Raw genomic sequence first — 25974 nt, forward strand, 5'->3', positions numbered from 1 at the left:
ATCTACAAGCGTAAGTTTTTGTGATGCATCACTCTAATGTTAAGATGTGACATAGGTATTAGACATGGTCATTTTAGTGTAATATTTTTTCTGCTTGAGCTTTGTCATGTGTAGATATAAGTTTTATATTTTTTATATTTTTTATATTTGCTGCTGCTGTTTGCCAGGCATAGTGTTATTGAATTTGACTTTTGCTAATTTCTTAATGCTGCTTGCTTCGCAAATCTGCGTTTTTCTTTCATTGCTGTTTATATTAACTGTTTTATGTGATGCTGCATTGCCTCGTCCCTTGGTGTATATATCTGAGCTCAGTAGATTTAAGTTAGCTTAAGAAGGGGTAGACTATATAAGAAACTAACTATGATGAATTGGAAGAAATGCATTAAGAAGCTATAAGAAAATAGTTTGGCCAAAAAAAGTAGTGCACAGTGGAGAAAAACTATTTTTGAAAGAGGATGTGAACAGAATACAGAAAGGATGCTTGGATAGGATTTTTTTGGTGGAAACAAATGTTGAAATAAGACGAAAGATCTATCGAATGAAGTTGTGGGGTGGACTGCAGTACCAAATACTGCAATGAAACAAACCCTGTCCTTTCCTTTTGTGTTATCCTACTATGTGTTTGTGTACCTTTGTGTATTTGTTTTCTTCCTGTCTCTGTGTAGTTTCATAGAATTTTTTTTTCTTCTAATACTAAGCTACATTCACTATGATGAGGAATACTGTTATCCTCGAATATAATTGGCATTAATAATATGTTATTTACCTTGTTAATATGCTTAGACATTATTTATCTGTTCTGTTTTGTTGCTCATATGTGAAGCTGATGTTTTGCAAGTTATTCTGATCTTTTATGTATTTACTTATGTCATAATTCCTATAACACTGATGTATCTGCTTATTTCTATTCTTTTGTAAAGCCTGTATTACTACAAATGTTATCTGTATTGTTATGTTTTTAATGATGTATTTTGTACCTTTGTAATTGTATTCTTACGTCATAAAATTGTAATTGACACCAGTTCATCATATTATTAACTTGTAAGCATTCATTTCACTGCACACTTTTCTGTTGGTCATACTATATGGCTACGATGTGAGAAGTTGGGACTGTTAGTGTTTGCACGTGTGTTGATAATTCAGCAAGGGACTGGATAACAGCATTGCTGGTTCAAAGGACAATTCCAAAAACTACGTGAGTGTACAAGTGGTGGTTTATGGACTTGGTATTCTGTCTGCAAGCAATGACAATTCCACAAACTTTGTGAGTGCACAAGTGGGGGTATATGGACTTGCTATCTTCTCTGCAAGACTCTTCGATGGTGATTGTGCACCTGCACAGTCGCAACAGATGGCTGCTGGCCATCTCTACAAGGACTACAGTGGGTCTACACCTTTGCTGACTCACCAGTACCATTATTTCTACAAGGACTGCAGTGGGTCTGCACCTCTGGTGGCCCACCAATACTGTAATCTCTACCAGGACTACAGTGGGTCTACTCTGTGATGACCTACCTACCAATATTCTTCAAAACGTCGAATGACTCTGCTGTGGGTTTGCTCTGTTGTGGCCCATTACCTGTCTGCATGTCAAGAGTCAGTACTGTCTTTCCGTTGGAAGGATGCCACTACTTCTTCAAGACTGCATGGAAATCCACTACTTCTGTGTGCAATTTTTTTACTAATGAGACTTTGTGAAAAAAAACTGTAATTACTATTATGATGAATGATCAGGACTGTCTTTATGGACTGTGAGAAAATTTTAGCTTTTGATCAACATTGTATTAATCAGTGTGTGCATTTTATATCTTTGTTACTGTAATAGTGAAAAATTTTTTCAAATCTGTATTGGCCAGTGCCCAACACCATTTGTAAAATTTTTTGTGGGGAGCTTGGGGGCTATGTAAGTAGGCTGTTTATGTTTTCTTTATGTAAGTAGGCTGTTTAGGTTCTTATATTGGTAACGCCGCCGCCACATAGCGCTCTCTGTATGAAAATGAAATCACTGGCTGTGCTGTGTGCAGTATGTGGCTAGTTTGCATTGTTGCCTGCCATTGTTGTCATGAACTGCTATAGCTGGATGTGAACAGCACGTAGCGTTGCGCAGTTGGAGGCGAGCCGCCAGCAGTGGTGGATGTGGGGAGAGAGATGGCGGAGTTTTGTAATTTGTCATGAACTGATATATATATATTATGACTTTTGATGATATTAAGGTAAATACAGTGTTTGTTCTCTATTAAAATCTTTCATTTGCTAACTATCCCTATCAGTAGTTAGTGCCTTCAGTAGTTTGAATCTTTTATTTAGCTGGCAGTAGTGGCGCTCGCCGTATTGCAGTAGTTCGAGTAACGGAGATTTTTGTGAGGTAAGTGATTTCTGAAAGGTGTAGTTTAATGTTACTCAGGGCCATTCTTTTGCAGGGATCTTTGATAGTCAGATTGCGTTGCGCTAAAAATATTGTGTGTCAGTTTAAGCACAGTCAGGTATAATTTGTTCTAAGGGGACGTTTCAAGCCAAATGATTTTATCGAAAATCGAAATTACTGCATTTACCTTAGTGCCTTCATTATAGCTTTAAGGATGTCATGAAGGAAATGTGATATGTGAGAGTTTTCGAAATCCATACTGATTGGCAATGAGGTACATCTATTCAAGGAACCTCATTACGTTTAAGCTGAGAATATGTTGAAGAATCCTATAAGAAATGGATGGCAAGGATATTGCACAGTAGTTTTGTGAATGACTCCCGCTGCTCTTCTACTAGATGGGTGTCTCCTCGAACTTCTTCCAACTATGGGGCACTGTTATTTGTATGGGAGATTTGCAATAGATTTTGGTTAAGAGAGGGGCTAAATCAGACGCAAATTCGGTGTAGGGTCTGATAGAGATTCCATCGGGCTTGGAGCCTTCTTAAATCTCAGCTGTTTCTCAACACTAATGACACTAATGGTACATCTGTATCTGTCATCGTCACAAATTAGAGCAATACCCCACAATACCACCTCTAAAGAAACATTTCGGGATACTAATTCAGAGTTTCTGATTTTGCTTTGCTATTCTTAATTGCTGTCATTACCTGGTCTGCGAGTGTCTGAAGACTAAATTTGGTACCAGCTTTACATAATACCGGCATTTCCTTGGTTTTGTGAGAGATCCTTCCTATTCTGTTACAGTAGTCTTAGTAGGAGTGAAATCATGAAAAATCCAGGATGGAATGTGACAATATTATGAAAAGGAAAGTTGCAACTCACCACTGACAAGAAATTCTGAGTTGCAGATAGGCACAACAAAAAAGTCTCAGAGTTAAAGCTTTTGGCCAATGAGGCTTTCGTCAACAGTAGACACGCACACGCACATGCACACACACACACAAGCACACACACACACACACACATGACTGAAGTCTCAGGCAACTGAAACCACATTGTGAGCAGCAGCACGAGTGCATGATGGGAGTAGCGACTGGGTGTGGGGAGAGGAGGAGACTGTGGCAGGGAGGGGAGCGACATTATGGTGGGGTGGTGGACAGTGAAGTGCTACAGGTTAGACAGAGGGCAGCGGAGAGGTGGGGAGGGAGGGGAAGTAGCAGAAACGCAGAGAAATAAAAGGACTGGGGGTGGTGGTGTAATGATGGCTGTGTACTGCTGGGATGGGAACAGGGCACCTTACTGGATGCGTGAGGACAGTGACTAACAAAGGAGGACGCCAGGTGGGATGTGGGAACCTTTGTCAGTCACTGTCCTCACCCATCCAGCTCCTACCCTATTCCCATTCCATCACAATGTAACCGTCATTCCACCACCAAAGATAGTCTTTCTATTTCTCTCCTTTTCTGCTACTTTCCTCCCCCTCCCCACCATTCCCATTCCCAATATCTAACATGCAGTACTTCACTGTCCGCCGCCCACACATACTACCCCTACCCCTCCCCACCCCAACCTCCTCTTCACCCCCACCCTATCGCCACTCCCATCATGCAATGGTGCTGCTGCTCGCAGTGATGTTTCAATTGCCTGAGAGTGCAGTGGTGTGTGTGAGTTTCGTTTGCGTGAGTAGGTGTGTGTGTGTGTGCTTGTTGTCTGTTGTTGACTTCAGCCTTAATGACCGAAAGGTTTAATTATGAGTCCATTTGTTGAGCCTATCTGCGACTCGGTAATCTTAGTAGGTTAGACGAAATTCTCTTTCATCAGCCAAATACATCTCATTTAGCATCCTTCTACATGTAGCCCCACGTTTTTCCTAGCATTCATTGACCAGTTGTCTCTTTTTTTTAGATGTTTCTTTAAAATGACTGCTGACTGTGGAGTGTCCCTCTTATCATGAACTGCTCCACATATGTACAAAGTGCACAGCTGACTGTTCTTATAAACCTGATTCACAATTTTTCTGCATGTTTTTCTCCAGAGCTAAATACTTCGGGTATTCAAATAGGTCACAACTGCTTCTCTATCTGTTTTTCTGAACATTTATGTATTCTGCTACTTGTTTTAGTTGCCATTTGTACGTTGTAAATCATTGTTGCTTCATGGTCATTGATACTAGTTTCTGTGTGAGCTTCCTCAAAGAGTTATGGTCATTTTGAAACTATCAGATGCAATATCACTAGTGGGCTCCCAAACAGTCTGTTTTAGGTAATTCTCAGACAACTCATTTAGAGGTGTTTCACCAGACGTCTTGTCACCCCCATCTCTTACTAAACTGTCATTTTCTCAGTCGATTGTTGCACTATTAACATCTACTTCAACAATGAGAGTGTGACTTGGAAACTTATGTAACAGTGCTTCGGCTTTCTCTATAATATTTTGTTGCATCTGGAGTAGATCTAGAAGTGAACAGAGGGACCTGATTCCAAATCAATGCCCTCCGATCATACTGAGTCTTTCCCAGACAGCCTCACACGCAGTTTATGTTTCTGTTTTGGTTGGTACAATTTGTTTGTGACCTGGGACAAATGGCCTACTATCTCCATGTATATTTTCGATACACGCTGAAATTTTTATCAGTATCTCACTGCTGTCAGTTCCGCGTTTCCACCAGCCTTCTGTACCAGGTATTATGTGATGTCTACTGGGCCTGCTTCAAACCCTGGCACGTTGTTATCGGTGATTCAGAAGTTGATCACTTGAATTGTAATACTCTTGCCAGTATGTGAGTCTTCTTTGGAACTATTACTGACACTTTCAGGTCCCTATCGTTATCTGGACTGGATGAAGAGTAGTATAATCTGAAAACCGTTGTGTCCACTGCGCACCCAAACAGCTACCTGAGCAGCAGCCTCTGATGTGTACCACACACCTGACCCATTTAGGGTGTCCATAGAGTACTCAACCCCTTGACGCAAGTCCAAGACATTTCAGGCTGCTTTGTCACAGAACCTTCTAACTCTGAGTCAGTAGTTGCATTCGATTCAGAACGTGGGGGGCACGACCAATTTGGCACTGCAGCAAATTGTCTCACTGAAGTTAGATGAGTGAGACCACCATTATCAACCTTCTCTCGCAGTTGAATGATCCAAGTGTGGCCGAAGAGCGCGGCCAGCTGCCGATTGCACCACGTTCCCTCAGCAGTCGAGGGAATGTCCTCTTCAGCAGGCTGAATAACGCTTCCAGCCATAGACAGTGAGTACACTTAGTCTTCCCTCACATCGTTTCTTGCATTTCCCTAACGGATACATACACATGCCGTACATTTGAACTTCCTACTGTTAACAGATGCTATCCTTCCGTGTTTGCCTCTTCTTGACACTGCACATACCATATTACTCAATAGTTGAAGTTAGTCTCACTGACTCAGTTTCGATTTCAGTGGAAGCCTGCACCTCCTATTTGCTGGTTAGGGTGATAGGTACCGCGTGCTGAGTCCTCCCTGGTCCCTGCTCCACTGTCGATGCAGCCTAGTCCTACCAATGGCAGACCACTCACAGCCAAGTCGATGGGCGGTGATAGATCATGTACTTCCTGAACAAGCTGCTGACAGCCAAGTGGATGAGCGGTGATAGATCATGAACGTACTGTACAAGCTTTTTACAGCCAAGTGGAGGAGTGTTGATAGATCATGTACTCCCTGTAGAAGCTGCTGACAGCCAAGTGGATGATTGGTGATAGATCATGTACTTCCTGTACAAGCTTCTTACAGCCAAGTGTATGAGTAGTGACACATCATGTACTTCCTGTAGAAGCTGATGACAGCCAAGCGGATCAGCGGGGACAGATCATGTACTCCGTGTAGAAGCGACAGCAGGAGATGGTAGTAACTCAGGTATCTGTGGCATATCTGATACATTACTGCTGGTAACTCAGCACCCTTATACAGCAGCTTCCAGGCAACTGATTTTAACTTATGAAACGGTTCTGGCGCTGCAGTCCGGAACCGCGGGACTGCTACGGTCGCAGGTTCGAATCCTGCCTCGGGCATGGATGTGTGTGATGTCCTTAGGTTAGTTAGGTTTATGTAGTTCTAAGTTCTAGGGGACTTATTACCTAAGATATTGAGTCCCATAGTGCTCAGAGCCATTTGAACCATTTTTTTAACTTATGAACGTCAGCTAACTCTTCCCACGTTCGAGGACGGTGTTCACAGTAGGGCTGCAGTGTGGCTGGTGTAATGTTTTTCAGAACAGTAAAGAAGTATCATTGAAGTAAGCCTGCAGATCCTTTCTTATGTTCTGGGCCAGTTAAGCTCCAAGTACAGCTAGTTACCGTTAAGATCTGAAGCAGTCTGTTCGCAAATCGATGTTTCCTTTATAGTGCAGTAGCATCTTCTATAAACGCTATTAATCTCGTGAAATTTTTAGAGGTTGTAGTCGAAAAACAAATGAAAATTATCGTTAGTTTACAGTAAATGCAGACAATGGGATACATGTTACTTACAACAAGCGCTACAGAAACACTGATTTTATGCGACACCCGTACTACACATCACTGGTAACTTATGAAAATTTTAAAAAATTTACGTCTATTCACTTTGATACACAATTAAATATTGGATAAATGTTTCTTTGAATGAGGCTGCTACTCCGATAATTTTTATGGAGGATAAATGTTGATCACAGCTGATGTTACAGCACAAAATACGTATCTGATGGTACATAGCATACGAAAACGGAATATATTACAACTCAAGCAGGATTTAAATACAATTAACAGGAAAAATGTTTAAAATTGATGTGAAGTTTTAGGACGTGACTCTTAGAGGAGAATTTATCTGTCATATCTGATTTTACTTGGACACGAAGGAAATAGAGGAAGTCGGTAGTTACATTTTGAACTTGCGTGTCCAAGATGAACTCTGTAACATCAGTATGTCTCTAAAAAAAAAAAGTTACGGTGTGGAACATTATACAGGTAAGTAAACCTTTGCGAAAATTCTACCGATACGTTACACAGACAGATTACTTTTATTACTGTAAGGGTCTATGGAATATACAAGATGATTTTTTCAACCATGTACGAACTCTAGTGATTGATCAATGATAGGATAAGGAACAAAAAAGTGTCTGATGGTGCCCAGAAACGCATGATCCGTATGCCAGAGACCATTTATTCAATCATACTTTGTTACAGAAGCTGTAGTGTAATACCATGCAGCTACAGTTACAGTATGCATGATATCCTCATAGAGGGTGGTACTGTTTATCGCACATTATGACCTAGGATGCAGAAAGTCGTGAAGGACGTACCCGAAATGATCAGACACTACAGTTGGAAGAAAATGAAATCAGCAGTGTGGAAGGCGACCGCCATCTCAGTAGCAAGCAGCGGACCGGCCTGTACAGGGTAAGCCAGACGAGCGTGTGGGACATTCTCCATGACGACTGTTACTACCGTTATCACTTACAGTGTGTGCAGGGCGTACTGGCGACAGACTTTCCACATAGGGAACAGTTCTGTCACTGATTTGTTCACCAGGCAACCACGATTCCGGGATCTGTGTTATCCATCCTGTTCACAGATGACGGCGCCTTTACGTGGAGTGGTATCTTCAACTCTCATTACAGGCATCTGTGAGATGGTACGAAGAACGCCCATGGTATGGTGACAGCGAATCATCAGCATCGGTGCAGCCGGTATGTGTGGGCCGGGATAATTGGCGGCCGTATTTTGGGACCAGCCTTCCTTCCACATCGCCTAATAGGCCTGAACTATGGGCGCTTCTTGCGGGCATCTTTCTGGAAGAAGTGCTATTGATGATTCTAATGGTTATGTGGCTGCTACACTTTGCCGTTAACATCCAGACGCATCTCAATGGCGTCTTCCCCGGTTGATGGATTGGAGAAGGTGGTCCAGTTGCATGGCCTGCTCGTTCACCGCATCTCAACCCGTGCGATTTCTGGTTATGGGGCGAGCTCAAGAAGTACCGTGCACGCGTAGCCAATTCCAGATGTGGAGACACTGGAGCAGTGTATTCAGCCCGCCTATGACGCTGTTTGTATGCAGCCTGGCCGGTGTGAGCGTGGAAGACAGAGCACGCTACGGTGCGTATGCACGCATGCGTTGAGGCACATGGAAAGCATTTTCAGTACATATACTGTAACTGTCGCTGCGTGGTACAGCGACTATTAGACTGCAGTCTTCGTAACAGTGTATGATTGAATAAATGGTCTCTAGCGTGGAAATCATTCATTTCCGGACGTAAGTTCATTAGGCCTTTCTTGTTCCGCATGCTGTCATCGATCAATCCCTAGAGTTTGTACACGGTGGTAAAAAACACCCTGTATACGCAACATGATCACCAAATGGCATTCCAGCTGGAGCTTTCTACAATACCAAAGGCAATGATACGCTGATACCCAACGATGTTGCGGAGTTCCCTCGCAGTATTCCTATGACTGCCCTGTGACCCAAAGCAGTTACCCCAACACGTTCAGGCCTGTGTGTAGCACGGGTGGGTCACGCCCATCTCTGCCAGTTATGTTACTTGCATATCAATAACGTCTCACGTACGTATTGCCTATCATGCAGGAGCAACGAACTGTACTGAATACAAGTTTGTGTGACCCTTGGACAAGAGAGATTTCTGAACAATTGATGTATATTCATTTGATATCTTCTCTCGCTGTTCTAAAAATAGAACCTCGATATATTCAAGTAGGCTACTAGTCTAGTGTGTTTGAATAAGACAAGCAGGGAACAGGTGGCGCAGGCAGCTGGAGGGAAGCTCGCACACGCTCCCCTCCCAACGGCGCCGGCGAGGACGTCTCAAACCAGAAATAAGGCTACCGTGATTAAATAAACTGGCACCAAAAGGACCACTTGGACCATGAGTAACGGATGAAACACTTACCTGAGTTGTCGGCTGTTACACTATGTCCGCTGACTTCTGTATACGATTCCGGAAAATAAATTCGTAAATATCTCAGTGCAAAACTTAAACATTTACTTCATTACTTCACAAAAAATTGCTGTCCATTATCATACCCAGCCTCATAGGAATCGAAAAAAAAAAATAATTTTTACCTGTAACGGAAACTGGGTGACTGTAGCCACTACATATGACCACCGCCACAAAAATGCGGATGAACCAACAAGCGTTTCTGCGGAACATCACGGAAGGTCGCAGGTGTCGGGCCAAGTAAAAAACTTTTCCCGCAAAACAACTTCACCGAACTTGCAGTCTGCTGAACAACCTGAAATGTTACGAAAAAGTGTAATTACAAAACGCACTTTTTTTTTGCAGCTACCTGTATAGTAAATAAAGAAACGTAAATTAATCTGAATTACACCATTTCACAAGATGGATGCCACTCCGTTGCTCCGAATATACAGGGTGATTCACGAAGGTATGCAAATGTTTTAATTTGTTATTCTACAAGTAAAACTAAAGAAAAAAGTTCGTGTCAACACAGGTCCGCAAATGTTCATCTACGGAGTTACGGCTAGTGAGAGATTTTGCCTGAAATTTACCAACTTCGGTAATATGAAGCCATCGCAAAACTGCACGAGGTTACAGTAAAGCACGATTTCCATTTATTTTGTGGTTATTCATCTGGTGAAACTAATAAGAGATGATCCAGGCGCGTATCTGTAGTAGTTTTTCAGAACATCCAGTGAAGCAAAGAAGTAATTTCGTAAAAATTTTAATTTATTACTTGGCCCAATTTGTTTTTTAAATTCGAGGCGACTGCACAAAGTTTCCAGCAGAATTTGTAGAGAATTTTATTTTGAAATAATGATGCTAATAACTTTAACTGAAACTGTATGAATTTGTCAGATAATCTGCTTTTATTAATACCATATCACACGTGAATTCATGTTACAGCGGATAAAACATAGCTCAGTGTTAAGGAAGTTGTACAGTGGGCAAACAGTTTCACAATACATTCACAATAAATGTTCAAAAACGTGTCCAACGAGTTCAATGAATTTAGCTACACATGTATGAACTGATTTTGTTGCTCGTTTCAGTTCCACAGAATTGCTCTTAATTTTGCCTATTGCATTCACAACGCGAGCAAGTAATGCCTCACGTGTATTGACTTTTTCCTCATAAACTATGTCTTTCAGCCATCTGCATACAAAAAAATGCATTGGTGTTAAGTCTGGCGATCTGAGTGGCCACAGACGTGTAGCACCTCGACCAATCCATTTATGGCGAAAATGTTCATTGAAATGTGTATTGACGGGTTGGCGAAATGTGGAGGCGCGCCGTCCTGTTGAAAACACATATGCAATCGCGTAGAAAGTGGAACATCTTCGAGCAAGCGGGGTTTTCTTCTTGAAGGAATTGTGAGTATGTCTCGTCAGTTAGACATGCTGGGAAAATATTTTATTAGATTCATCGTATCAATGACGACGGAGTAAATGGAAATCATGCTTTACCTTAACCTCGTACAGTTTTGCGATGGCTTCGTACTAGTGTTGCTAAATTTCAGGCAAAATCCTTTATTAGCCGTAACGTCGTAACTAAACATTTGCTGACCGATGTTTATATGAACTTTTTCTTTAGTTTGACTTGTAGGATAACATATTAAAATATTTGAGTATGTTCAGGAACCACCATGTATACTGGCTTATCAGCTGCACTGTTTAAGGCAAATACTGTCGAAACAATTTAAGAGATCGTTATAATGTTTGCACCCTATTAATTGCGAGAAACTGCTGTATGAGCGACGTATAGTCCGTTCTAATACTCATATTAATTGTAGGAGACGGAGATCAACTTCGCTTTTTCACATTAAACTATAGTATATGTCTATACGTGGTGATCTGGTATGCAGAGGGAGAGAAGGACGGGGCTGTGTCTCGCCCACAGCAGGGGCGTTAGCCAGCTAGACGAGCCTCAGGCGGCTAGGGACACGCCAGCGGGTGCTTCCGAGTCTGGTGCTGGCGGAAACTGTGCTCCAGGAAACATAGGGTCAATCAAAATGCGTCACCCGATTTCAAAACTATCGTGACTGTTATGTTATTTGACATATGTGTATGAACAACTTACTTGTGGAAAGAGCAGGCCCGAGTTTTACACCATTTCAGCCAGTCAGCAGCAGTGTGCGCCCGTTTCAGTTCCAGTAAAAATGGTGTCGGGACAACAGAAAGCGCTTTGTGTTCAAAGTTTTGCGCACTGCGGGTCAGTAATAACCGTTCAGCGCGATTTTCGTGTGGAACATCCTGTAGCACAGATCGTTAGACAATGGGATGAACAATTCCAAGAAACAGGTTGTGTGTGTGAAGGCGAATCGCCGGGCCGTCCCCGAGTGTCTGACGAAGACGTCGAGCGCACCCGCCACAGTTCCACAAGGAGTCCGCAGCGATCCGTTGGCCGCACAGCACGACAGCTCAACGTGTCCCCGATGTCCGTCCTGGCGTTTGTTGCGTAGCCGTTTACATACAAAACCGTACAAAATTCTTCTACGACAAGCTTTTCGTGAAGGTAACAAACGACAACGTGTGGAGTTCTGTAATTTCGTTCCTGGAAAGATGGAGGATGACAGATCTCTTCCACACTTAGAGCTTAGTTAGGTTAGGTTAGGTTAGTGTTTAACGTCCCGTCGACAACGAGGTCATTAGAGACGGAGCGCAAGCTCGAGTTAAGGAAGGATTGGGAAGGAAATCGGCCGTGCCCTTTCAAAGGAACCATCCCGGCATTTGCCTGAAACGATTTAGGGAAATCACGGAAAACCTAAATCAGGATGGCTGGAGACGGGATTGAACCGTCGTCCTCCCGAATGCGAGTCCAGTGTGCTACTTAGAGGTTAGTGACGAGGCAAAATTCCATTTAAATTGACAACTTGGATATTATCTATGAGGACGTGCGTGCGACTGCGCGGAATAATTACAATAATGGACCACACGCTTCGCAACAGCACGTAGCAAACTGTGTCAACGGAATGTCGTACCAGCATAACAGGGGACAAGCAAACGCTCAGGGTTACAGCAATCATAATAATTTCAACCGCCGCAATGGAAAACTGTGTAGCAAATTTCCACATCAGAATAGATACAATCTGATTTATGAAAACACACAGCGACAATACGGTAACTCACCAATAAATCACAACTGTAATTACAAGCATCCGAACCACTGGAAATGTAATGGAAAGCGTCACAAGGGAAAGAAATGGAACAATAATATCGGGCCACAACAGTATTGTCAGCCAAGTCACTTCACTCTCTCACATCAAAAGAATTCTTTGCAGCCTCAAAATGCGACACTTTCTCACCAACTCAACCAACAGTTCAGGAACAATAATCAGGACAATCCGTCGCATGCTTTTCTTAACACCGCCAGTCACAATAGCCGAGGAAACCCGACAATTTTTTACATGCAGGTGAACCAAGCATCAAACGCAATGTCAAATGACACGCAATTAAGTGATGCACATTTCGTATGGTATACGAACGCAAGTTTTGAGCCTACTGCTCAAGTAAAATTAACTGACATTTCAACTCCACCTAAGTCGGAAAAGTAGTAGCAGCTTCTTTATGCCTCCACAGGGAAGCTGCGGAACAAAATTACAACACCCTGAAGTAACATTAGACGACAAGTTAAGACAAGCTCTCATATATTTAATCACTCATACCAACCTAAGAAAAAGGGCGCATGACAAACACATTACGAAAGTCTTATCGTATCATGTAAATGAACGAGTGCTTTTAAAGACCGACTTCAAACCATTTTTAACTTATCATAAGAATTGCAAGTGGCAGTACTTGTATGAAGGACCATTTATTATACTAAGAAAGCCGCACATTGGTTGCTATCTATTAGCCGACCCTGTGTCTGGATGAATAAAAGAATTGTTTCATCACGCAGACTTATATATATATATATATATATATATATATATATATATATATATATATATATATATATATATATAAGTGTACATAAGAATATTGCACAGGACTAACACCCTGTCCACCTGCCTCCACAAGAGAAGTTATTTATGTGTGTGCCTGAAATAAAATAGATTTATTGTAGGAGAGCAAGATTTGCCTTAGATGTAAGTGTTAAGTTAATTGAGCCATGAGCAGCCACAGCCACAGAGCTGAAAAACAAATAATATAGGAGGGACGTGCTAAGTGTCACCTGATACCATTAGTTTTAAGTATAACAAAGCTCTCTCCTCTTGAGTGAAATAAATTAAAATGATCATTCGGACCAGAATGATATCTCGTAAATAAAAGTTGATTAAGGTCGCTTACTCTTAGGAGGGAAATGTTTTATTATGTATAAGGAGTGTTTGATAATAATTTCTATGAGATCATCTGTGAAAAGCAGTTGATACAGACCGCAGCTTAGCATATATGTGTCAAATAAATCAATAACGATCCAGGTAGCAGGAAAGAAGTGTGCAACTCGATTACTCTTATTACAGTACCGAGAAAACCGTATGCGCTCATAGGAATTTTACGGCAGAGTGCAGCTGAAATACTTGCAAAGATGAATTATAAGTAAAATAATTTAATACCAGAAGTATTTTATTTATATTTTTTTAAAATTTTTTTTTGGGAACCCAATTTTACGATACCCAGAACAGAAGATAGCTAACAGACACTGTTCACTGCTAGTGCATGGTATAAGTAATTTTAGATATGTATAGAGAAATGCTTGGAGAGCTGGATCGGACGATACTGAGACTACTGTATCGATTTAATTACGCTAACTACTTGTCATGGAAAACTAGCGTGATAAGGCACAATTTATGTTACACTCATCATTTCATACGTCATTAAAAGTTTGTCTTAAGATCTCCTCACCCCATAAAAGTCTATTGTGTTTTCCTCTAATCAGTACCCTTATCTTCCTACCTTATCTAGTAGAGAAGTGAATTTTACGGACTGACAGCAAGCTTGATACGTACAGACTGTACGTATGGATGGTCGTGACACTTTAGTTGTTGACAGAATATGCATATTCTCCGCGAACCGCGAATTCAATTGAGGTTTGTTATGTGCAACAGCACCACAGCGAACACTAAGCTTCCCAATTTCCCTAATGGAAACTTGAACATGAGCTGTTCATCCCATAAGCGAAGCCATAATGCCTATGTCTTCAAACAAACGACGTAATTAACACAGAAAAAATAAGAGCTGAACTTGAGAAAAGAGTAATTATTGTAAAAAGAGAAGAGTAACAAGTTTTCGAAAGAGGTGTATGCCCTAAACCTAAAGTACTTTGGAAGCACAAACTATGAATAAGAGACACTTTTTTTCGTCAGGACATGTAGTCATAGAGATTATTTTTCCTTTGTATATAATATTTAGACATAATATGTATACCGAATGTTAATTCGGTAGTAGGTGACTATGGATTGGGGGTAAGAATTGAAAGAGGAAGCCGCCTGGTAGAATTTTGCACAGAGCGCAACTTAATCATAGCTAACACTTGGTTCAAGAATCATAAAAGAAGGTTGTATACATGGAAGAAGCCTGGAGATACTGATCGGTTTCAGATAGATTATATAATGGTAAGACAGAGATTTAGGAACCAGGTTTCAAATTGTAAGACATTTCCAGGGCCAGATGTGGACTCTGAGCACAATCTATTAGTCACGAACTGTAGATTAAAACAGAGGAAACTGCAAAAAGGTGGGACTTTAAGGAGATGGGACCTGGATAAACTGAAAGAACCAGAGGTTGTACAGAGTTTTAGGGAGAGCATAAGGGAACAATTGACAGGAATGGGGGAAAGAAATATAGTAGAAGAAGAATGGGTAGCTTTGAGGGATGAAGTAGTGAAGGCAGCAGAGGATCAAGTAGGTAAAAAGACCAGGGCTCTTAGAAATCCTTGGGTAACAGAAGAAATATTGAATTTACTTGATGAAAGGAGGAAATATAAAAATGCCGTTAATGAAGCAGGCAAAAAGGAATACAAACGTCTCAAAAATGAGATCGACAGGAAGTGCAAAATGGCTAAGCAGGGATGGCTAGTGGACAAATGTAAGGATGTAGAGGCTTATCTCACTAGGGGTAAGATAGATACTGCCTACAGGAAAATTAAAGAGACCTTTGGAGATAAGAGAACCACTTGTATGAACATCAAGAGCTCAGATGGAAACCCAGTTCTGAGCAAAGAAGGGAAAGCAGAAAGGTGTAAGGAGTATATAGAGGGTCTGTACAAGGGCGATGTACTTGAGGACAATATTATGGAAATGGAAGAGGATGTAGAAGAAGATGAAATGGGAGAAACGATACTGCGTGAAGAGTTTGACAGTGCACTGAAAGACCTGAGTCGAAACAAGGCCCCCGGAGTAGACAACATTCCATTGCAACTACTGACGGCCTTGGGAGAGCCAGTCCTGACAAAACTCTACCATCTGGTGAGCAAGATGGATGAAACTGGCGAAATACCCTCAGACTTCAAGAAGAATATAATAATTCCAATCCCAAAGAAAGCAGGTGTTGACAGATGTGAAAATTACCGATCAATCAGTTTAATAAGCCACAGCTGCAAAATACTAACACGAGTTCTTTCCAGACGAATGGAAAAACTAGTAGAAGCCGACCTCGGGGAAGATCAGTTTGGATTCCGTAAAAATACTGGAACACGTGAGGCAATACTGACCTTACGACTTATCTTAGAAGAAAGATTAAGGAAAGGCAAACCTACGTTTCTAGCATTTGTAGACTTAGAGAAAGCTTTTGACAATGTTGACTGGAATACTCTCTTTCAAATTCTAAAGGTGGCAGGGGTAAAATACAGGGAGCGAAAGGCTATTTACAATTTGTACAGAAACCAGATGGCAGTTATAAGAGTCGAGGGACATGAAAGGGAAGCAGTGGTTGGAAAGTGAGTAAGACAGGGTTGTAGCCTCTCCCCGATGTAATTCAATAAATTTCATGGAGAAGAAATAAAAACCTTGAGGTTTGCCGATGACATTGTAATTCTGTCAGAGACAGCAAAGGACTTGGAAGAGCAGTTGAATGGAATGGACAGCGTCTTGAAAGGAGGATATAAGATGAACATCAACAAAAGCAAAACGAGGATAATGGAATGTTGTCGAATTAAGTCGGGTGATGCTGAGGGAATTAGATTAGGAAATGAGACACTTAAAGTAGTAAAGGAGTTTTGCTATTTGGGGAGCAAAATAACTGATGATGGTCGAAGTAGAGAGGATATAAAATGTAGACTGGCACTGGCAAGGAAAGCATTTCTGAAGAAGAGAAATTTGTTAACATCGATTATAGATTTAAGTGTCAGGAAGTTATTTCTGAAAGTATTTGTATGGAGTGTAGCCATGTATGGAAGTGAAACATGGACGGTAAATAGTTTGGACAAGAAGAGAATAGAAGCTTTCGAAATGTGGTGCTACAGAAGAATGCTGAAGATTAGATGGGTAGATCACATAACTAATGAGGAAGTATTGAATAGGATTGGGGAGAAGAGAAGTTTGTGGCACAACTTGACCAGAAGGAGGAATCGGTTGGTAGGACATATTCTGAGGCATCAAGGGATCACCAATTTAGTATTGGAGGGCAGCGTGGAGGGTAAAAATCGTAGGGGGAGACCAAGAGATGAATACACTAAGCAGATTCAGAAGGATGTAGGTTGCAGTAGGTAGACAGTAGGTAGACAGGAATATAATTTAGTTTAACGCCGACAACAAATTAAATACATGCATTAGTGTATCACTTAGTCTTGCCGTTAAAGGTTTGACTTTTCTTTGCGTATTTTTTCAGAAAACACGAAAAGATCGTAAATTCGCGAAGTCGAGCTTAGGCTTACATTTTGTAAACGTGTTTGTTTCTTGTTTCACGGTAATTTAACTAATTTCTCGGTAACAAATAAGTAAACTACCGTAAATAGCGTATAACTTCATTGTTTTAATACAGATTTCAGAAAAATAGCGTAACTTTATATCAGAAACTTGCTTATATACATTTGTTTATAGGCCTAATTCTCGTAACGTTTTTAGTTAAAGTAGCTCGTTTAATTGTCCTTTTTTCATTCCATCGAGCGAAATATAAAATAAATAGCGTATACCTTCATTGTTTTAATACAGATCTCAGATAAACAGCGGAATTTTAAATCAGAAACTTGCTTATATACATTTGTGAATAGGCTTAATTCTTGTAACGTCTTTTTTGATTTTTGGTAATTTAATTGATTTATTCTAGCTAAAGTATTATTTTTGCCATGAGTGAGAAGTGCCTGACTTGCCGTAGAATTGTTAGTTCCGGGGTTTGGTGTGATGGATGCAGTAGTTTTTTTCACTGGGGGGACTGCAGTGGCGTGGGTGTCGGGAAAGTGGATCAGGCTCATCAGTGGTTATGTAGGATTTGCAGCAGAGATAGGAAGATAGTGGAACAGGAGGGGAAAATTGCTGCCCTTCAGGCTGAGCTAGATCAGGCTAGGGAAGATCTGGACAGGTTAAGGAGGGAGAAGGGCAAAGAGAGGTGGGAAGTGGCAACAGGTAGCAGAAGGAACAGGCCTAGAACTAAGTCTGACAGTTTTGTGGTGAATGTCAAAAATAAGTTTGACCTGTTGCTTCAGTTAGAAACTGATGAACCTCAAGCAGAGGTAGGTGTAGACAGGACACAACAAACTTTCAATAGGAAATTGAAAAAGAATGTAGGAAAGCCATCGAAAAGGAAGAAAGTTTTGTTGTTAGGCAGTTCTCATGCCAGAGGTGTAGGCCAACTTCTGCAGGAGGAATTAGGACCAGAATACCAGGTCACAAATTTTTTCAAACCAAGTGCTAGTCTGGATCAGGTGACAGAGGATTTAGGTTCACTCTGTAAAGTATTTACCAGGGAAGACACCGTGGTTATTGTGGGAGGGCCAGGGAACAGCATCGACAGAGATCCTGGGTACAGTATAGAGTGTGACCTGGTAAAGATTGCGTCGGCATCGAAACACACCAATGTTGAATTTGTATCTGTCCTGAGACGCCATGACCGGCCTCATTTGAACTCTTCTGTTGGGAGAGTTAATTTGGAGTTGGAATGGCTGCTTGGTTCAGGTGCGGGGGCTCATATTGGTGTGGTTCCTGCTGATTCTCTCAGTAGGTGGGACTATACCAGGCACGGCCTACATCTCAACAGGAAAGAGAAGGGGAAACTGGCTGGGGTAATAGCAGGAAATTTAAGGGGGGGAGGCACTGCCATGAATGGTAAAATACCAGTGGTTACAGGTGTTGGAGCAGCACCTTTTTTAGGATAGGTAAGACAGAAAGATGTCAAGTTCTACGAGAGGTCAGGATTGAAACAAATCTTCAGTTTAGGAAAGAAATTAAACAGCACAATTCTAGCACATTGGATCACCAATCACAGCTGTCAATAATAAATTTTCACCAATCACCAGAAATTTTGTCTCCACCAAGTTGTATCTCAGGCCTACGTAATTGCATTGATGAATTAAAGTCACCCAACCCAGTTGACATAATCTGCCTCTCTGAAAACCATGTGACCACTGGTATAGCAACTAGGCCTAAGCACAATGAGAAACTCAGACAGGAGAGTACTGCAAATGTTAGAATAAGGAAAGGTTCTCATAAAAGTATAATTAAAAATAATGTAAGTATATTTCATCAAAATATTGGGAGTTTAAAGAATAAAATAGATGAGCTTCTGGTTTGTTTAGAAGATTTAGAAGCTGAGGATAAAATAGATACTATGCCTGTCTGAGCATCACATTGTTACTGATATGGATAAGGTAAATGTAAGTGGATATAAGCTCTCTGCACATGTAATGAGAGAAAATATGGAGAAAGGAGGAGTTGCCATATACGTCAAAAGTTATCATTGTGCAAAAAGTATAGAAACAAAAAAGTTTTGTGTAGAGAAACATATAGAAGCATGTGCCTGTGAGCTTAAATTAAATAAAGGCACATTTATAATTGTAACTGTATATAGGTCCCCATCAGGAAATTTTCATCTGTTTCTGAAAAATTTGGACTCCTTGTTGTGCTATCTGTCAGACAGGGGGAAGCAAATTATTATTTGTGGGGACTTCAATGTAGATTCTCTGAAAGAGGGTAATAGGAAAAATGACCTTGAAGTATTACTCGGTTCTTTCAATTTGACACCCGTTATTGATTTTCCTACTCGGGTGGTAAAGGATAGCAGCTCACTGATAGATAACTTCTTTATAGACCAAGATAAGTTTAACCAGATAAATGCTCAGCCTGTTGAGAATGGTCTCTCTGATCATGGTGCACAGCTAGTCACAGTATATGACATAGCTCCATTCAGCAATACTAAACAGTCCTCCAAAGTAGTACGTACAGTCAACGATTTAACAATTGCAAATTTCAGGGAAAGCCTAGAGCAGTTAGACTGGGATGAGGTGTACCGTGAACCTGATGCAAATTTAAAATATAATTTATTTCATGACATTTTTGTAAATGCATTTGAAAACTGCTTCCCCAAGAAAATAGTTAAATATACTCGTAAGAAACCTTGTAACAAACCATGGCTTACTAAGGGTATAAAAATATCTTGTAACCAGAAAAGGGAACTGTATCTGACAGCAAGAAAGAGTAGTGACCCAGAAACTATCAAACATTATAAAAACTACTGTGTTATATTAAGAAAAGTTATTAAAAAATCCAGAAGTATGTGTATCATGTCTGAAATCAGCAACTCTGATGATAAAATTAAAACAATTTGGAATATTATTAAAAGAGAAACAGGTCAACCAAGAGCACAGGAAGACAGTATTACCATCAAATTGAATGAAAACTTTATGAACAAAAAGTCAGAAGTTGAAAATATTTTTAATAATCATTTTCTAAATGTTGTGGATATAGTAGGATCGAGGTGTTCATTAGAAGATGCTAGGCTGTTAATGGGAGAGGCCATACCTATGCAATTTGATACAATTGAAATCTCACCCACTTCTCCCTCTGAAATTAGGAAAATAATAAACATGCTTAAAAGCAAAAACTCACATGGAATTGATGGCATTTCCAGCAAAATACTAAAAGCTTGTTCTCAACAGATAAGTAAGATTCTCAGCAACCTGTGTAATAGCTCTCTCGAACAGGGCATTTTCCCTGATAGACTGAAATATGCTATTGTTATACCTGTGCATAAAAAGGGGGATAGATCTGATGTCAACAATTACCGTCCAATCTCCCTTCTAACAGCTTTATCCAAAATTTTTGAGAAAGTAATGTATTCAAGAGTAGCTTCACATATCTGTAACAATGAAGTACTAACAAAATGTCAATTTGGTTTCCAGAAAGGTTTTTCAACAGAAAATGCCATACATGCTTTCACCAATCAAATTTTAAATGATCTGAATAACCGAACACCACCCATTGGGATTTTTTGTGATCTCTCAAAGGCTTTTGATTGTGTAAATCATGAAATTCTGCTAGACAAGCTCAAGTATTGTGGCATGAGTGGGACAGTGCACAAATGGTTTAATTCGTACCTAACTGGAAGAGTGCAGAAAGTTGAAATAAGTAGTTCTCATAATATGCAAAGATCAGCACATTCCTCAAACTGGGGAACTATCAAGAATGGGGTTCCACAAGGGTCAGTCTTGGGTCCTTTGTTGTTCTTAATATATATTAATGACTTGCCATTCTATATTCATGAAGAGGCAAAGTTAGTTCTCTTTGCTGATGATACAAGTATAGTAATCACACCTGACAAACAAGAATTAACTGATGAAATTGTCAATACTGTCTTTCAGAAAATTACTAAGTGGTTCCTTGTAAACGGACTCTCACTGAATTTTGATAAGACACAGTACATACAGTTCCGTACAGTGAATGGTATGACGCCATTAATAAATATAGACCTTAATCAGAAGCATATAGCTAAGGTAGAATATTCCAAATTTTTAGGTGTGTCCATTGATGAGAGATTAAATTGGAAGAAACACATTGATGATCTGCTGAAACGTTTGAGTTCAGCTACTTATGCAATAAGGGTCATTGCAAATTTTGGTGATAAACATCTTAGTAAAGTAGCTTACTACGCCTATTTTCACTCGTTGCTTTCATATGGCATCATATTTTGGGGTAATTCATCACTGAGGAATAAAGTATTTATTGCACAAAAGCGTGTAATCAGAATAATAGCTGGAGTCCACCCAAGATCATCCTGCAGACATGTATTTAAGGATCTAGGGATATTCACAGTAGCTTCTCAGTATATATACTCTCTTATGAAACTTGTTATTAACAACCAAACCCAATTCAAAAGTAATAGCAGTGTGCATAACTACAATACTAGGAGAAAGGATGATCTTCACTATTCAAGATTAAATCTAACTTTGGCCCAGAAAGGGGTGAATTATACTGGCACTAAAGTCTTTGGTCACTTACCAAATAGTATCAAAAGTCTGACAGATAACCAACAAGTATTTAAGAAGAAATTAAAAGAATTTCTGAATGACAACTCCTTCTACTCCATAGAGGAATTTTTAGATATAAATTAAAAAAAAATATTAAAAAAATAAAAAAAACACAAAAAAATGAAAAAGTTGTTATATTAACTTAAGTATGTTGTTAAATTAACTTAATTATGCCATGTATTGGAAAATTTGACTCGTTCCATATCATTACGAAATATCGTATTCATGATCCATGGAACTAGTATTAATCTAATCTAATCTAATCTAATCTACTGGGAGATGAAGAAGCTTGCACAGGATAGAGTATCATGGAGAGCTGCATCAAACCAGTCTCAGGACTGAAGACTACAACAACAACATGAAAGCCATAAATCAGTAAAGTGCTAAGAGCTTAGCACAAGAAATCTACGTCCAGACCACGACAAAAATATTCCTATAAATGGTTCAAATGGCTCTGAGCACTATAGGACTTAACTTCTGAGGTCATCAGTCCCCTAGAACTGAGAACTACTTAAACCTAACTAACCTAAAGACATCACACGAATCCATGCCCGGGGCCGGATTCGAACCTGCCACTGTAGCGGTCGCGCGGTTTCAGACTGTTGCGCCTAGAACCGCTCCGCCACCCCGGCTAGCCCTGTAAATGTCACTGTATAACAAGAATGTCAGTTCTTTGTAATATATTTTTCCAAGAGTGCACACTGCTTCCAGACTTCCTGCGAAGTCAAATTATTTATTTCTTTGTTATTTTTTAATATTTATTATGCCATGTATAATGTATCTATGTATGTGTATCTTTAGCCTAATTTCATTGTCTCTTACCGAGAAATGAACACCTGTTATCCTTGTATAATACATTAGAACGAGTCCGGCTCAACAGTCATGTAATTACTCCATGAACAATTTACCATCAATTTCAGTCATACGAATATATTTACCCGTTATTCTTTATGTCAACCACTTTGCCTAATGTCATATATGAAATCTATTGTAAAGAATTCTAGCAAGTAATACTAATTTGATTGATGAAAGCAATAATATTACAACTACTCGTGAGTCACGATGATCCTGACGGAGTCATCGCGCCGGCCCGCGGTGGCCGAGCGGTTCTAGGCGCTACAGTGTGGAACCGCGCGACCACTACGGTTGCAGGTTCGAATCCTGCGCCCGCATTCGTGGTCGTGCGGTAACGTTCTCGCTTCCCACGCCCGGGTTCCCGGGTTCGATTCCCGGCGGGGTCAGGGATTTTCTCTGCCTCGTGATGGCTGGGTGTTGTGTGCTGTCCTTAGGTTGGTTAGGTTTAAGTAGTTCTAAGTTCTAGGGGACTGATGACCATAGATGTTAAGTCCCATAGTGCTCAGAACCATTTGAACCATTTTTTTCGAATCCTGCCTCGGGCATGGGTGTGTGTGATGTCGTTAGGTTAGTTAGGTTTAAGTAGTTCTAAGTTCTAGAGGACTGGTGACCTCAGAAGTTAAGTTCCATAGTGCTCAGAGGCATTTGAGCCACTTTTTTTTTTTTTTTTTTTTTTTTTTTTTTTTTTTTTTTTTTTTTTTTTTTTTTTGTCATCGCTCCTCTCTCGGAAACCAATGTAATATTAATGGATTTCAGATACTTTGCAAATGATGTATTTGTCTTAAAGATGCTGAGCATCACAGCGCGTGAGTCAAGAGACGAAATATTTTTGTAACGTTCGTCTATACCAAGACGCGCATTCAGCATTTAAATACTCAAAATAAACACTACGACCCGCTGGGCGCAGATATTTAAAATTACTGCCGCAGCGCTTGATACAAGAAGCAGCGAAACAGAAGAAAGAACAATCTACCTTTTGTTAAGAAATATTCTAGAGACTTCATTACTCTGGTACTTTTGGTCGCTGACATGTTAAGACGTACTACATAGCATTGCTACCAGTTGTATTTTTATCTTATGTAGAAATTATGTGAAACAACGAAGAAACGTCTCGGTAACTCGGGTGAAGAAGGAACGGACTTATAAAGTAGCAATTATTGGACTGCGCCATGTACAAAATAAATATCAGCTGTAACCCATGTACTTATTCTGTACTTGTCAGTGTCTAGAAGTTTAAAGCCAATTTGTTCAAGATATATTAATATTTTACGATGGAGTAATTTTCTTCTTATTTTTTTCTTTCACTAATCAGAAATGATGTTCAAATTGTATATTTGCTTTGTACAGGTTCGCTCTTTATCGCAGTGTCTCGATTGTATTTGGGAGACCAGTAATGTGATCAACTTCCGATCTGTTAATCTTTCTCTTACGAAATTCGACTAATTTGCTTTCATTTCTATTTTTATATTCACATAGGTTCCTTAGGTATTTTCATCGAAGATTCTAATAGCGTGAAGGCAATCCAGGTGAAAAGGTCAATTAAGAAAACCCCTTGGCGTAATCAATCAGTACGTCTCCTGAACACAATCGAGAACCGACGCATCGGTGATCAATTAATAATCCTTCTCTCTTATTAAGTCGTACTGAAAAACGGCCACACAGGATATCTGTAAGTACGCAATCTAGTGTTAGGTTTTATTTTGCCAGTAAATATTACCAATTAACAGTGACAGCATCACTATTATTATTTACTACTATTTCTTATACCCAATAAGCAAGTTACTAACGCCAGAACAGGAAGTGAAAAATGGCTAAGCAGTGATGGCTACAGGACAAATGAGAGGATTTCGAGGTATACATTACTAGTGGTAAGATAGATACCGCCTACAGGAAAATTAAAGAGACCTTTGGAGAAAAGGTGAATCTGAATGAATATCAGGAGCTCAAATCGAAATCAATTCTAAGCAAAGAAGGCAAGGTCGAGAGGTGGCGAGACTATGTAGAGGGTCTACACAAGGGCCATGTACTTGAGGGCATTATTACGTAAATGGAAGAGGACGTAAATGAATATGAAATTGTAGATATGATACTGCATGACGAACTTGACAGAGCACTGAAAAACCTACGTCGAATCAAGGCCCCTGGAGTAGGCAACATGCCATTAGAACTACTGACAGCCTTGGGTGAGCCAGCCCTGACAAGACTCTACCGTCTGGTGAGCAAGATGTATGAGACAGGCGAAATACCCTCAGACTTCGAAAGGAATGTAATAAATCCATTCCAATCCCAAAGAAAGCAGGTGTTGACACGTGTAAAAATAACGGAACTATCAGTTTAATATTTCACGGCTGCAAAATACTGACACGAACTCTTTACAGACGAACGGAAAAGCTGGTTAAGCCGACCCCGGGGAAAATCAGTTAGGATTCCGTAGAAATGTTGGAACACGTGAGGCAATTCTGACCCAACGATTTATCTTACACTAACGTTCCTAGCATTTGTAGACTTAGAGAAAGCTTTTGACAATGTTGACTGGAAGTCTCTTTCAAATTCTGATGGTAGCAGTTGTCAAATACTGGGAGCGAAAGGCTATTTATAATTTTTGCAGAAACCAGTTAGCAGTTATAAGAGTTGAGGGGCATGAAAGGCAAGGAGCGGTTGGGAAAGAAGTGAGACAGGGTTGTAGCCTATCCCCAATGATCCATTGAGCAAGCAGTAAAGAAAACGAAAGATAAATTTGGAGTAGGAATTAAAAACCATGGAGAAGAAATAAAAACTTTGACGTTTGCTGATAACATTGTAATTCTGTGTGAGTCAGCAGAGGTCCTGCAAGAGCAGTTGGACTGAATGGACAGTGTCCTCAAAGGATGATATAGGATGAACATCAAGAAAAGCAAAACGAGGATAATGGAATGTAGTAGAATTAAATGACGTGATGCTGAGGGAATTATAGTAGGAAATGAGACACTTAAGTAGTAAAGGAGTTTTGCTATTTCGGGAGCAAAATAACTGATGATGGTCGAAGTAGAGAGGATATAAAATGTAGACTGGCAATGGCAAGGAAAGCCTTTGTGAAGAAGAGAAATCTGTTAACACCAAGTATAAATTTAAGTGTCAGGAAGACTTTTCTGAAAGTATTTGTATGAAGTTTAGCCATGTATGGAAGCGAAACATGGACGATAAATAGTTTACGCAAACAGAGAATAGAAGCTTTCGAAATGCGGTCCTACAGAAGAATGCTGAAGATTAGATGCGTACATCATGTAAGTAATGAGGAAGTACTGAATACAATTGGGGAGAAGAGGAATTTGTGGCATAACTACACTCCTGGAAATTGAAATAAGAACACCGTGAATTCATTGTCCCAGGAAGG

General features: G+C 40.2%; 1 long non-coding RNA gene across 1 annotated transcript in view; it reads right to left on the reverse strand.

The window, feature by feature from the left end:
• LOC124720281 overlaps positions 1-25974 on the reverse strand; it is a 75934-nt gene that overhangs the window by 45999 nt on the left and 3961 nt on the right. Inside the window, exon 2 of the long non-coding RNA XR_007006113.1 lies at positions 9455-9624. This is a non-coding gene — a long non-coding RNA (uncharacterized LOC124720281). The remainder of the gene's footprint in view (positions 1-9454; positions 9625-25974) is intronic.

The sequence above is a fragment of the Schistocerca piceifrons genome, chromosome 11 (assembly GCF_021461385.2).
Source record: "Schistocerca piceifrons isolate TAMUIC-IGC-003096 chromosome 11, iqSchPice1.1, whole genome shotgun sequence".
NCBI classification, from domain to species: Eukaryota; Metazoa; Arthropoda; class Insecta; order Orthoptera; family Acrididae; genus Schistocerca; species Schistocerca piceifrons.